General features: G+C 51.0%; 1 pseudogene; it reads right to left on the minus strand.

Moving 5' to 3' along the window:
- Window positions 1-180: 180 nt before the first annotated feature.
- LOC147985096 (uncharacterized) lies at window positions 181-13320 on the minus strand (annotated as a pseudogene).
- Window positions 13321-14038: the final 718 nt, after the last annotated feature.

Genomic DNA, 14038 nt, shown 5'->3' on the forward strand with positions numbered 1-14038 from the left:
TGTTATTTTAGAGCTAAATATGTCATAAATGAACTAGCTAAGATTAGTTTAGGTCATTATTTAGCTATCCTTAGCTAACTAAAGCATATTTAGTTATTTTATAGTGCTATCTAAGGTTATTATGTCATTTTAGAGCTAATTATATCATAAATGAACTATCCAAGGTAGTTATGCTATTTTTTAACTAACTAAGCATATTAAGTCACTTTGGAAGGGATAAATGCTAGCATGAAGAATGAAATTGCATGAATCATGTAGCAAACCACATACCCATATCTCCCCGTACTCAAACAGGTTGGAGCTCCCTTGATGGTGTGGCACACCTTCCATTTGGTCAAGCTTATCCTTGGCCCTATGGTGTTCGACTAGCCATTGGGGAGAGCACCACGCATCCACCAACGCCTCCCAACAGTCCATCTTATCCACACACCATCTCTGGGGCACCTAAGTTAGTCAAGAGAAATTTCAGCGCTACGCCCATGAATCAAATCAAGAAAACTAAGTTCAAGGCCTTAGGAATAGGTAATTACCTGCATGTACTTCTCTTTACTCAGAAACTTGTCGCAACACTTCGACTTGGCCCTCCTAATGCCCTTCGAGGCGTAGTAGTCTCGAACGGCCTGCACCCGAGCCTCGTGCCGTAAGTTCTGAAGTAGGCACTTGCACTTGGTTTCGACAACCATAGACGTGGCATCTTGCTCTCCCTCTGAAACCCTATAGAATGTTTGCAATCAAAAAAGACAATACTAATTAGTACAATTACTAGGTAGTGTTGATCTTTAATTCTATAAAGGAAAAATTACCCAAAACCGACGGAACACAATGTCGGCCACCATCTCGAACAAGACACCGGCGACCATCTCCTCCGGCGGGGCCGGGCAAACCGAGTACGGCTCCCAGCTCAGTGCTAGCTGTGGAACCTGACCCTCACCGGGCAACGTGACCCACCCAGGGAAGTGTTGTCGGCAAAGCACACCAAGGACCTGGTTGGGCCTGCGGATACCACGGGGGTGTACCCAGCCCCTGCAGTATAACAAGGCCAACGCATTAGATATTAATTTGAAGGAACATGAAGGCAAAAGGTTAAAAAATAGTAAATGCACTTTATTCAACCCATTAGGCGCAATCAACCACCTCTGGTCGGGGATCGTCGGCACGGGCTGGAGCTTTGTACAGCCATGCTTGTAGACCTTCTTGCCCTTCTCAACTAGCTCGTCGTCGCTGTAGCTATCATCAGAAAAGGTTTCCTCGCTACCATCAGTAGGGCCACTAGCCTCCGGAGTCTCGTGGGAAGAAGACTCCGGGATTGGAGTCTTCTTGGACAAAGACTCCGGGACCGAAGTCTTCTGGGACGAAGTCTCTGGGACCGGACTCACGTGGGGCGAAGGATCAGCGACACGAGTATGGTGGGGTGAAGGATCGACAACCCGAGTCTGGTGGGGCGAAGGATCGGCGACCAAAGGCTCATGGACCGGAGTCCGAGATGGGTCCACGTCAGATGGAGCAGTCCTGTGGTCGGGTGAATCATCTGAGGGTGGCGGCGAGGAAGGCGTAGCAGCCTTCCTACCTCTCCCGCTGCCACATCCACCTCTAGCAGCCTTCTTCATCCACCCCTGACCGCTCCCAGCCGAAGAAGAAGCGCCCGCTGAGGGAGTCCTAGACTAAGGGGTCCTCGGGCGTCTGGCCTGTTAGCCATGGGCCGGACAAATGGGCTGTGAAGATACGAAGACCGAAGACTGCACCCATGTCCGGATGGGACTCTCCTTGGCGTGGAAGGCAAGCTTGGCAACCAAATATGTAGATTCCTTTCTTTATAACCGACCTTCTATAACCCTAGATCCTCCCGCTGTCTATATACACTAGAGGACTTAGTCCGAAGGGCAGACATTACCATAGCCATACAAGCTAGGCCTCTAGGGTTTAGCAATTACGATCTCGTGATAGATCAACTCTTGTAATACTCATATTCATCAAGATCAATCAAGCAGGACGTAGGGTATACTCATATTCATCGACCATAGACGCACAGTTCGGGACCCCCTACCCGAGATCCGCCGGTTTTAACACCGACATTGGTGCTTTCATTGAGAGTTCCGCTATGTTGTCGCCAAAAGGTTTGATGGCCCCTTCAATCATCAATAATGACGCTATCCAAGGAGAAACTTTCCTCCCCGGACAAATCTTTGTGTTCCGTGGCATCGCACTGCGGGCCAATTCGTTTGGCCATCTGGAGCAGATCGAAAGCTGCGCCCCTGGCCATCAGGTCAGATTTGGGATCTTGAACTACGTTGCGGACATCCGTGGAGACTTGATCTTCGCCAGATTTGAGACCGCGGCTACCACTCCTGGCCACCCCAAGGGACATGACCTAAATCTGTCATCGGACTGAACCAGGAGACAGCTCCCATAACCGCTCTGGCCTTAGATCTAGAGCAGACTGCGCCATCCAAGGACAAGAAGCTCAACCCCGCCACAGAGGCCACAGATTCCCCAGTGTTGGAGCCGCACATAGACTTGATCTCACACGATACCTGTGCCACCGGAACTCCGGACCCATCTCCGTCCGTAAGTTCCAAACCATGTGAGCCCGCAGACGCCGAACTTGATCGTTTATCGATCTTTGAATTCAGCGCCGCAGACATCTTCCAGCACTCGCCTTTGGGCGATATGCTAAACTCATTGAAAAACATGTCCTTGGCGGGGGACTCACAGTCGAAATATGTTCGGTTCGAAGTAGGGACCGATGATGGAGAATCTTGCTTCCCACCCGTCACCCACTCGATAGCCACTGTCGAGGACTTAACCGACATGCTCGATTACGGCTCCGAAGACTTCGACGGTATAGACGACGATGCCGAAGAAGAGCAGGGCTGAAACCCGCCACTCACCGGACGTGGGACAGTCACTTCTTCGTACGACGTATACACGGTGGATACACCTAAAGAAACTAACGACGATGAGAAAGAAGATCCAGTTGAGGATGAACCTCCTAAGACACAGCCCAGATGCCGGTGTCATCGGCGCCGCTCTAAGTCACGTCGTGCAAAAGACGGTAATACCGGCACCAGAGAAAACAACACCCAGGGCCTTCTGCACTTGGCTTGACAACCTTGTTCTGTAATTTTTTGTTTTTGTAGATAAATCTTCTTTTTTTGGGCTTACCTCAAGACTTTGTACTGTTGGACCTTTTCTTTTATATTATAATATAGAAATTGCAGTGGGGTTTTTCCCTACTATGTACAGTAAAAACAACAACACCCCGGACGATGCCGAAGAAAATGAAGCCCCTATTGGGGCAACATCCGAACAGGATGAACTGGAAGACGTGCACGATAGCCCGCATGAACAGGCCATACACGAAGACTCGGAGGACAGTAATTATCTTCCGCTCTCAGAGGATGAGGAAAGCCTCGGCGACAAGGATTTCATCATGCCTGATGAACCTCTCGAGTAGGAGCACTTTAAACGTCGGCTATTAGCCACTACAAGGAGCCTGAAAAAGAAACAGCAACAACTTCAAGCTGACCAAGACCTGCTCAACGATAGATGGACAGATATCCTAGTGGCCGAAGAATACGGCCCTAGGCGCACAACCAAGGGTTACCCACAGCGCAGATTGCTACCTCAGTTCGATACGGAAGCGCCGGAGCCTGTACCACGTGGTCAGGACAATGCGGCTAACCGACCACCATGCAGTCGGGATAAAGCGGCAGCTCAAGCCAAACAGCAGCCCGCCTCACCCCAAAGAAAAAATAGAGATAGAACAGCTCAGAGTCATACATACGACCCTCGGCCGGACCTGGATAGTAGAGCAGGACATACCAGATCGATCTACGGATCGCGAGTACGTGCCTCGACATGCAACGTCGGCTACCTATTCGGAGAGGACAAGTCTAGTCACGCCCGGGCCGAAAACCACAGATGAACTCCATCCAAGCTACGTCACTACGTGGCCCAATATAGAGGCACCGCACACCCACTCTGCTTCACTGACAAAGTAATGGAGCATGAATTCCCAGTAGGGTTTAAACCAGTGAATGTCGAATCATATGATGGAACAACTGATCCCGCGGTATGGATCATGGATTTTCTTCTCCGTATTCATATCGCTCGAGGAGACGACCTTCATGCCATCAAATACCTCCCACTAAAACTCAAAGGACCAGCAAGGTACTAGTTAAACAGTCTACCTGAAAACTCTATCGGCAGCTGGGAAGATCTGGAAGACGCCTTCCGTGACAACTTCCAAGGTACATACATCCGGCCACCAGACGTCGATGACTTAAGTCACATCGTCCAGTAGCCCGGAGAGTCAGCCAGGAAGCTCTGGACTAGGTTCTTAGTTAAAAAGAACCAAATCATAGACTGTTCGGACGCGGAAGCCCTTGCGGCCTTTAAACACAGTGTCTGGGACGAGTGGCTCGCCTGCCACCTTGGTCAGGAAAAACCAAAATCCATGTCAGCCCTTACCACTCTGATGACCCGCTTTTGCGCGGGAGAAGACAGCTGGCTCGCTCGTAGAAGCAATAGCGCCAGCGACCCGGACACTTCCGAATTTCGAGACGGCAACGGGAAACCACGACTCAATAAGCACAAACGTGGCAATAGTAATGGGGGAGCGCATGACACAACTGTCAATGCCGGATTCAGCGGCCGCAAACCCGGTCAACGGAAGAAGCCATTCAAGGCAAACATAGACGGACTATCCAATTTGGATAAGATATTGGATAGGCCCTGCCAGATTCATGGCCACCCCAATAAACCATCTAACCCCACCAACAGAAGCTGTTGGGTCTTCAAACAGGCCGGCAAGTTAAATGCCAAATACAAGGGGAAGAAGCCGCCCGACGACGACGACGAACCTCGCCAACCAAACACCAGGGGTCAGAAGCAGTTTCCCCCCGAAGTAAAGATAGTGAACATGGTACACATGACACAGTCCCCTATAGGGGAACGCATGGAGCGCTCTCTTCGTGCAGAGGATCACACTACAGCTATCTCAACCGAACTACACAACGGAGGCATTACTCCGCATACCTCGTCGGCCATTAAGGCACCGGTCTCCATTCAACATGACCGTTCAAATCCCATACAGGACTAGCAGTTCGTCTTCCGCTGTCCGCCGCATATACCCGGACAATCTGTACCGTGCATGCATAACTACACACTTGAAATACCCTGGGCACCGGCGAAAGCACAATACTGACGGACTTGAAAGTACTCCCATAACCTTCTCTTTTTTCTAACTTTTTTTCTTTCTTCTTTTTTCTTGTTTCCCTCCACAGGGGGCTCAATGGCTGGCCTCGGACTCTATCGGAGTTCGGGTTCATACACTCACCTAAGGGCTATTTCCATCAAGGAGTCCCTTCACTGAGGATAGGCGGTGCAGACGTGCGATAGGAGGTCCAAAATAACTTTTTGTAGACTTCACTCTCTATTTCAAGCCTGTAAAGTGCCTTTCTCCTCCGCCTCCGACCCCTGGCATATCAAATAGCCGGGGTTGCGGCTTTGTTATCTATATACATGATTGGCACATCACTCAGATCCTAGTAAAAATAATCCATTCTTTTCTAAAAGAACCGAGTTTTGCCCCTATGGTTGTCTCAAACATACACCTCGGCATAACTTGCCAGGGCTCGGTATGGGAACAAATGAGTTGCCGACAAAGTCCGAATAGCTCTATAGCGTACTTCGGCGTCGCGAGTTTGGCCTTATACGCATCAGCTCCGAATCATGTCTTGGGTCAATAGTTGGCTTACCCGGCTCATGTGCTTGCTATCCTACGTTCCGCTCTATCGGCTAGTGTATTAAAGAGAGAACTACTGCGATTGTGCTTCCGATTCACCTGGTTAAGCACCTCAGTAGAGAAAGCCGAAAACTGACTATCATGATGCGGCGGGAGCTGGTCAACCACTCGATGACTTATCAGAATCTTTCGCGATTCCCTCCGTGTCACACGAAGGACCTCTTTCCGGTCAAATATGTAAACGCATCGTATGAATAAGCTGCATACATACCAGGGCTATGTCGTAGACCCACCATAAAACTCCTATGGCTAAGTGAAAGTGTTAATGCCCTATAGTCTAGTTGCCTAGTTCGCCGCATTGACACCTCCTTCATGGACCAAGATGTTGGGTCAAGAGTGATCAGATGCTTTTTCAAATACCCCGTACTTCCGACTAGGGGGCTGGAGCCGACGACTAGAAAACTTTCAGTTCATATACAAACGGCCACACAGGAAGAACAAAATCCTTTAGGCAAAATCAAAATATAGGCTGATTATAACAATTGTCTTTTACAATTCCTAAAGAGTTCACTCGAATATTATGCCTTTCGAACATTGACCCTCTATCAAGTGGGCAGCCTCTAAGACGTTCTCAAAGTAATGCTCTGGTGTGTGATGGTCCTTGCCCTTGGGTGGACCCTGCGCTGCAACATCGATGGCCTTCATCTTCCCCCAGTATGTCTTGACTCGGGCAAAGGCCATCCGTGCTCCTTCAATGCACGCCAACCGCTTCACGACGTCGATACGTGGCACCGCATCAGCAAGCCGTCGCACCAAGCCAAAATAGCTATTTGGAATCGGCTCAGTCGGCCACAGCTGAAGTATGACGTTCTTCATGGCAGCGCCGGACATCCTGTGAAGCTCGGCCCATTGGGACATCTGTTCATTCAGCAGCAGAGGGTGTTTTGATGCGCCGAACTGTGACCAGAAAAGCTTCTCCGTTGCATATCCCGCTTGCGCTTGGTAAAACTGCGCCAGATCGGATGAACTCTTCGGCAGGTCCAAAAACACGTCTGGAGAACTCCACACTTGGTTAAGCTGAGCATAATTCGGATCGCCGAACATAGTCTGTAATAAAAATGGCTTACCAGCCGCAATCTCCCTAGCTTGCCGGATCTCCTCATAGGCCGCTCTATATTCGGACCGCGCTTCTTTCGCCTCTAGCAAGGCCTTGTCAAGCTCAGCCGCTTTTGCTTTATTATCCTTCTCTAGGAATTCACAGTGGCTGGTAGCATTTTTCAGTTCGAGCGCCATCGAGGATATTTTCTCCTCATCTTGGTGCCGAGCAGCTTGTTCGGCCTTTAACTCGGCCAATGCCTTTTCGGTAGCCGCATTACTAAACTGGGCCAGCTCCTTGGCCCCGGCCAGCTCCGCCCGAAGAATCTCAATGGTGGCGGCACCATATGCAGCCATGCATATTCTAGTATGCAACTTTCAAGCGTCATGCTTATATTACAAACACGTATATGTAAGGATTTCTCCAAACACGTACGTTGAGACTCGTTAAGATGCCTATTGATAAGTGCGATATCAGTATCTGCCTCATCAATCTTGTGTTGCAAATCCACAATCTATATAGTCTGGACAGTTTCCGGGGAGGTCACAACCTATGTTTCAATTAATCATATTACTTCCTAGGCATATCTTTTGATCCTCTGATCGCCTCCCTCGGGAAGCCAATTAGAGTCTTAGGGGCTACTATCTATGCACAGGTGTATTCTTGAATAAAACACAATCGAACATATTACGATACAAACCTCGAAACCTCTTAGCAGGCCCATGAAGGCCTCATTCAATCCGCTTTTCGCGGCCAGGACCTTTTCGACCACCATGCCCATCAAGGTACGATGTTCCTCTGAGACAGACGCATGTCGCCGCATGTTCGTCAATATATCCGGCGCCTCTGGGTCTTCGGAGGCTGCTGTAGGAGTACGGCCTCCCTTTGAAGGGATCCGTTTATTCGTATCTGGATGTAGACCAGAATGTTTGGGGCCTTTATTGTTGGTCCCCGGACCCTGGGCCACTGAAGTATCACCTTCGGGTTGTGTCTTCATCATCCCCCCGCACCACTTGTTGATCGGGAGAGACCCTCCACGACGACACCTCGAAGTCGTCCGCCCTGTTAGGCGAGGAGATTGGTGGAGGCTTTTCGCTTTCCATCATCTCCGGGAGAAGATCCCCCGAGGAAGAGGATTGTTGAAGAAGACTGCGTGCCGAACTGCAAAAAGAACATATATTCTAGACGTTACAAGAAAGGGGCGAGACGTGTTTAAAACAACCTTGTTCACTTACGATTTGGCCCGAGGCTTGTCCTCATCATGGGACTGCACGATGACGTCGTCCTCCAAGCCCGAGCCACCCGACGAAGGCATCTTGCCTCGCTTAGGAGCCGTTTCCTCCCAACCTTTGGAGGCGGCCCTTTTCTTCCCATGGGGGAAGAGACGTTGACTTCCCCGTCATTTTTTTCTTTGGACGATGGAATCTTGTCCGGCACACCTTCGGGATGGAGGCCATCTTTGGTCCTCTCTTCCTTGCCCTCCTTCACAGGCATCTGGTACGGTGCTGGGGCTAGCATCCTTGTAAATAGAGGATCCACTGAACCTTCGGGAAGGGGGACCAGACACCTAATCAGCTCCGCTTTCTTTATCCAGCCCTGGAAGGAGATAGTTTGCTCAGTAATGTATTACAACATACTTAAAAAAAGGTGTCCAGAAGTCAAGTGCTTACCAGGGTATCCGGACGGTTATAGTCGAGGCTTGTGTCCTCAGTAGTGTCCGGCCAATGTTTTCGTTTTCTGAAAAACAACTTCCACGCCCCTTTGTGCGTAATGCCGAAGAAGTGTTGGAGGGTTCGTGGTCCTTCTGGATTGAACTCGAGAGGCTACGTTGGCATGGTAGGATTCGGTGAATCAGCATTACTTGAATCACGCTGCCAAGATCGATGTCCCTCTCGAGGAGGGTTCGGATGCGGCTTTGTAGAGTCCGCACTTCATCAACTGATCCCCAATCCAGCCCCTTGTTGGCCCATGATGCAAGCTGTAACGGTGGGCCAGGGCGAAACATGGGTGCAACTACCCACTTGGTATTGTGGGGCTCCGTAACATAAAACCACTCTCGCTACCATTGATTGAAAGTTTTGGTAAAAGAGCCTTTTGTCCAAGGAGTGTTGGTTAGCTGGCTGACTACAGCCCCGCCGTACTCCACCTGTTCCCCGTCGACTACCTTTGGTTTCACACTGAAGGTCTTGAGCCATAAGCCGAAGTGTGGGGGCATTCGTAGGAAGGCCTCACACGTAATGATGAACGCCGAGACATGGAGGAAAGACTCTGGGCTAGATCGTGAAAATCTAGTCCATAATAGAACATTAGCCCCCGGATGAAGGGATCAAGAGTGAACCCTAGCCCTCGAAGGAACTGTGAGATGAATACGACCCTCTCGCTAGATTTGGGGGTTGGGATAACCTTCCCTTGAGCAGGAAGCCCGTGGTGGATTGCTGCGGTCAGGTATCTGGCCGCTCGAAGCTTCACAATGTCCTCCTCTGTAACAGAGGAAGCCACCCATCGGCCTTGAGGGCTGGGTCCGGACATAATGGGGAAGCTCAGAGCAATGAAGTCGAAACCTTGGGTGCTAGAACTCGAGGTTGGAGAGGCTGAGGAGAAGTTTGGCGTCAAAAAGGACGACCTTTGGTTCCTTTATAAAGGCAGCAGGAATTAAATGCCTCCTCTTGAGCCTGAAAGCCTGCCTATTCCTAAGGGATCTTTCCAACAGAACGGTTGGGTTACCCACGCTCGTGTTAATGAGAATCCCGAAATAAGGGGACACAATCTCTGTTTCGACAGAGCGTGCCAATAGCAACCGCACCTCGAGACGTGTTACGGCGGGACAGGAAACAATTCGAAAAACCGGGCGAGTGTGACATCACGTTATAAAAGTTGTCATCAGATTGGACCCGTGGAAAATTATATTCTCTCCGCAGTTGTGTGTGGTGTTGTGTTACAGGTCCAGACACGTTCAAATACATCCGAAGACTATCTTGGAGTTCGGAGGAAGGAACCCGCCTTGCAATGCCGAAGATAGATCTACGTGCCGGATACATTGTCATTGAAGCCAGGGTCAAGGGCTACTGAGGGAGTCCTGGACTAAGGGGTCCTCGGGCGTCCGGCCTGTTAGCCATGGGCCGGACTGATGGGCTGTGAAGATACGAAGACCGAAGGCTGCACCCATGTCCGGATGGGACTCTCCTTGGCATGGAAGGCAAGCTTGGCGACCAAATATGTAGATTCCTTTCTTTGTAACCGACCTTGTGTAACCCTAGATCCTCCCGGTGTCTATTTAAACCGGAGGACTTAGTTCGGAGGGCAGACATTACCATAGCCATACAAGCTAGGCCTCTAGGGTTTAGCCATTACGATCAACTCTAGATCAACTCTTACAATACCCATATTCATCAAGATCAATCAAGCAGGACGTAGGGTATTACCGCCATAGAGAGGGCCCGAACCTAGGTAAAACATCGCGTCCCCTGCCTCCTGTTACCATCGACCTTAGATGCACAGTTTGGGACCCCCTACCTGAGATCCGCCGGTTTTGACACCGACACCCACCGCAACTGTCTGCATACTGTCTAGCAGCGCTCTCCGGAGGGGCTGGGCTGGAATAATGGAACCACCCCTCCCAGTAGCGCTTGCAGGATGCTCGGGGCGCTCTGGACCGTTGCCCACCATCCTGTCAACACCTGGAATGATGAAATTAGTACAACGTAAAAAATCTGAATACCTGACATGAATAATATGTATATAATTTAAGTGTATCATCATCATGAACATAATAAAAAATTGAATACCTCACATTACTAATATTACTCTGAATCGTCTATATATGCTTCAGGATCATTAAATGCATCATCATCATCACTATCAGTGACGTGCTCATCATCATCATCATCATCAATAAATGCATCAACATGTGGACAGCCTCCTTTACGTAATCGTTCAAGCATTGACAGGTCATCTACAGCAGTAACTTCTTCTTGTTCCAGCTCAGGGGTGAAATCGGATTCACTATTGTTGTCTACTTCAAAGTTCTGGGGTGGAGTAGAGAGGTTCTTGAAACGTTTTTTGGAAAGATGTGTTTCTTGGAAGAATTCTCCTTTGTCATATGTGTCTTGGTTAATGTGAGGTTCATAATCCTCTTCATTGGGGGAGGTGGTCTAACATGTGGCGGCACTTCATAAACGACATCCCAACCACTGAGAATTGTATCACTTTGACAGGCCCATGGTAGATAGAAAACTTGGGTTGCTTGTTGAGCCGTAATATAGACATCAGGAACATCCAAATGCGTGCTTTGTTTGATTACGACTAGCCCTATATGTTCATGAGTCCTTCTAGTCTCCCTCGACTGGAACCAATAACATCTGAAGACTACGACGTTTGGTGGGTTTTCACCATAGAATTGAAGTTCATAAATTGCTTCAACTCTTCCATAATACTCGATATCTCCTTCGCCGATAGTAGAGACACAACAATTTGTAGACTTTCGGTCGCCCATAGATAGCGCTTTGCCATAGGTACGAAAGCGATACCCGTTGATGTCGTATTTGTCAAATGAATGGACCTTATAGTCAAAACCATTAGCTACTTGTCTCAATTCGGCATCCATAATATATGAATTAGCCTATAAGTTTAATACGAAAGGTTGTTGCATTAGTCGCAAATTAGCCAAAGAAATGAAATGGTCTAATGGAAATTACCCTTTTTTGAACCAGGAGATGAAATGGTCTAATGGTCTAATGGCTCTTGCCTCCTTGCTTTTCCAGAAGCTCATACTCTTCGACGGAATCCTTTTGGATCACCGTTCCATACGAGAATATGGCGACGTATCGACTGCATCAAATATCCAGGAATAAGTGTAGTTGTCCGTGTACAAAAGTAGGGGCTCTTCTTTTGATCCCTTTACTTGTGCACGGGCAGTCAGAGCCGCGCGCCACGGCAAAACTTAGTATGGCAGAGGAGGGAAGCCGGAGAGAAGCCGAAACACGAGCCAACCAAGGCAACGCCAAGACCAAAAGCGCAGGAGAGCAAGAGGGTGAGGCAGCCTCCGCAGCCCCGGCAAGAGCCTTGTCGGGGCAACTTGCCCGATGCCAGCGAAGTGAACCACCTTTGAGCCCATAGGCTCCAACCCAACCAACTACATTGGAACCAAGGCTCGGGAGGCGCCTCTATGGTGGCATGCAAATCTTTGTCTAGATCATAAACATGTGAGATCAGATGAAGACCAGAAGACGACGACCCGCGGCGGGATCCTAGCCGAGGAAATCCATAAGACCCCCGACAAGACCCTTGCCGAGGACAGTTACAACGCCACAGCAGCACCCTTGTCGGGCCCCCGGCAAGACCCTTGCCGAGGGCATCAGCAGGGTCACTGCCAGGCCCGCGCCAGCTAAGACTCCACCACTGGCCCCAAGCAGCTGCTACCTCAACCAGCTGGGCAGGAACCTGCGTGGCGACGAGCGGCCTCTACACTGACTCAACAAGCACATGCGTGGCGGCATGCGACCCTTAATGAAGGCTCCACCACCGCGCCAACCCACCAGCCAGCCAACGTGGCGCCACGATGCCTCATCAGCTCGGACGCATGTCGAGGCCAGGCGAGGCGGCGACAGCTGGGACGTGCTTCTCTGGCGTCCTCGATAAAGCAAGGAGCGCGCGTCGACAGTGCATTAAATGCGTTTGTCCAACGGTCCCAGAGGATAGGCTTGTCAACTGTAGACTTTTCCACCTCCCGTGTGCCACTGTGGCAACCCCTTTTTTCCTATAAAAGGAGGCCCGAGGTGACCAGGAGAGGGATTCGGCTCTTTTGGGCAAGTTGCACCCCATAGCTAGCTCAAGAACATAAGAACACTGAAATACATCCACCAAAGCAGGACTAGGGTATTACGCTCCTTCGCGGCCCGAACCTAGGTAAACGATCCGTGTGCTTCCTGTCAGACCCGCTCTTCGCACAACCTCGCGCCCACCAACCATAGAAGGGATCCTAGTGACCCCATAGGTGTCGTTTCCATCGACATCTCTGGCGCGCCGGGTAGGAGGCGCAGTTGTGAAAATCTGGTCTGGCAGTCAACCTAGCAGTTTTTGATCGTCATGGCTACCAAGAAGAAGGCGGCCACGACGGTCGGTTCACCGGGAGCCGGATAGCCCGTACCAGAGTGGGAAAGTAGCAGGCCAGTCGCGGATAGAACCCGAGGCGCGACCCGCGAGCACCAACATTGCTCTGGCAGTCAGAGCCCGGAGAGCGGCGTCGTTCGTGCGCAAGGCGATAGGCCGCACGCCGTGAAATCCAGAGACGGAGTTGGGCCCCCCCGCAGGTGTTGAGGGACCCTCTCGGGGCGTCGTCGTACCACCCACGGGCGGCGCGGTGACCTGCAAGACGCCCACTCTGGCGCCCACAGCGAGCTCTTCCCAGGTTGTGCGCGACGAGCAGCGCCACCACGCTGGTGACCCTGGGCACCGCTATGGGGAGAGTCATGTGCGTCATTTGCGGGACGAAGGAGGTCAGCATGCCCACCGAACTGCTGGCGAAAATGGAACACAGCCATCGGGCCGTGACAAAGCTCCTTCTAACATGGTTAGAAGTCGAAGCGCGCCACGGTCCACGTAGCTTTCTCCTCCACCCACGCTAGCAGAAGCTTTGGCACGCGCGCAGCTGCTCCTCGACTTCCCTCCTGCTACGAAGAAGCTCGACGAGTGGAGAGCCACTATCCGGGCCTCGTTGGCGTCGCCAACAAAGACGGGCCAGAGTCGACGGCGCCCTCAGGCCGGCGGAGGGGCCGGAGGCGCCGCGGCCACGGTGCACTCTCCTCCACACGAGCCACCATGGATGTCGGTCCGTCATGATGACGCTTGTGATAACATTTCCATAGCGTCGTCCGACCCACGGACCCACCCCGACCAATGCCAGGTCCTTCGGGAGCGAGCCTATGAAGACGCTCGTACTACCATCGAGCGTCGGCGCGATACGCGCCACCAGTCAGATAGGCGGGCGGGGCCCGCTATGGACCACCTAATACCGGAGGCTCCGACGGCCTACCATACGAGGTGGGTTGCCCAGCCTTTACCCATGAGTTGTGGCAGTTCCAGTGGTCGTCCCTCCGCATGGTCAAGCCCGACATCGGTGAGAAGTACGATGGCAAGACCCATCCGTCAGAGTTTCTCAGCATCTACACCATCGCGATGCAAGCCGCTGGAGCTCGTGA

Source organism: Triticum urartu, chromosome 2A (genome assembly GCF_056163025.1).
Source record: "Triticum urartu cultivar PI428250 chromosome 2A, HENAU_Tu73, whole genome shotgun sequence".
In the NCBI taxonomy this organism is placed as follows: domain Eukaryota; kingdom Viridiplantae; phylum Streptophyta; class Magnoliopsida; order Poales; family Poaceae; genus Triticum; species Triticum urartu.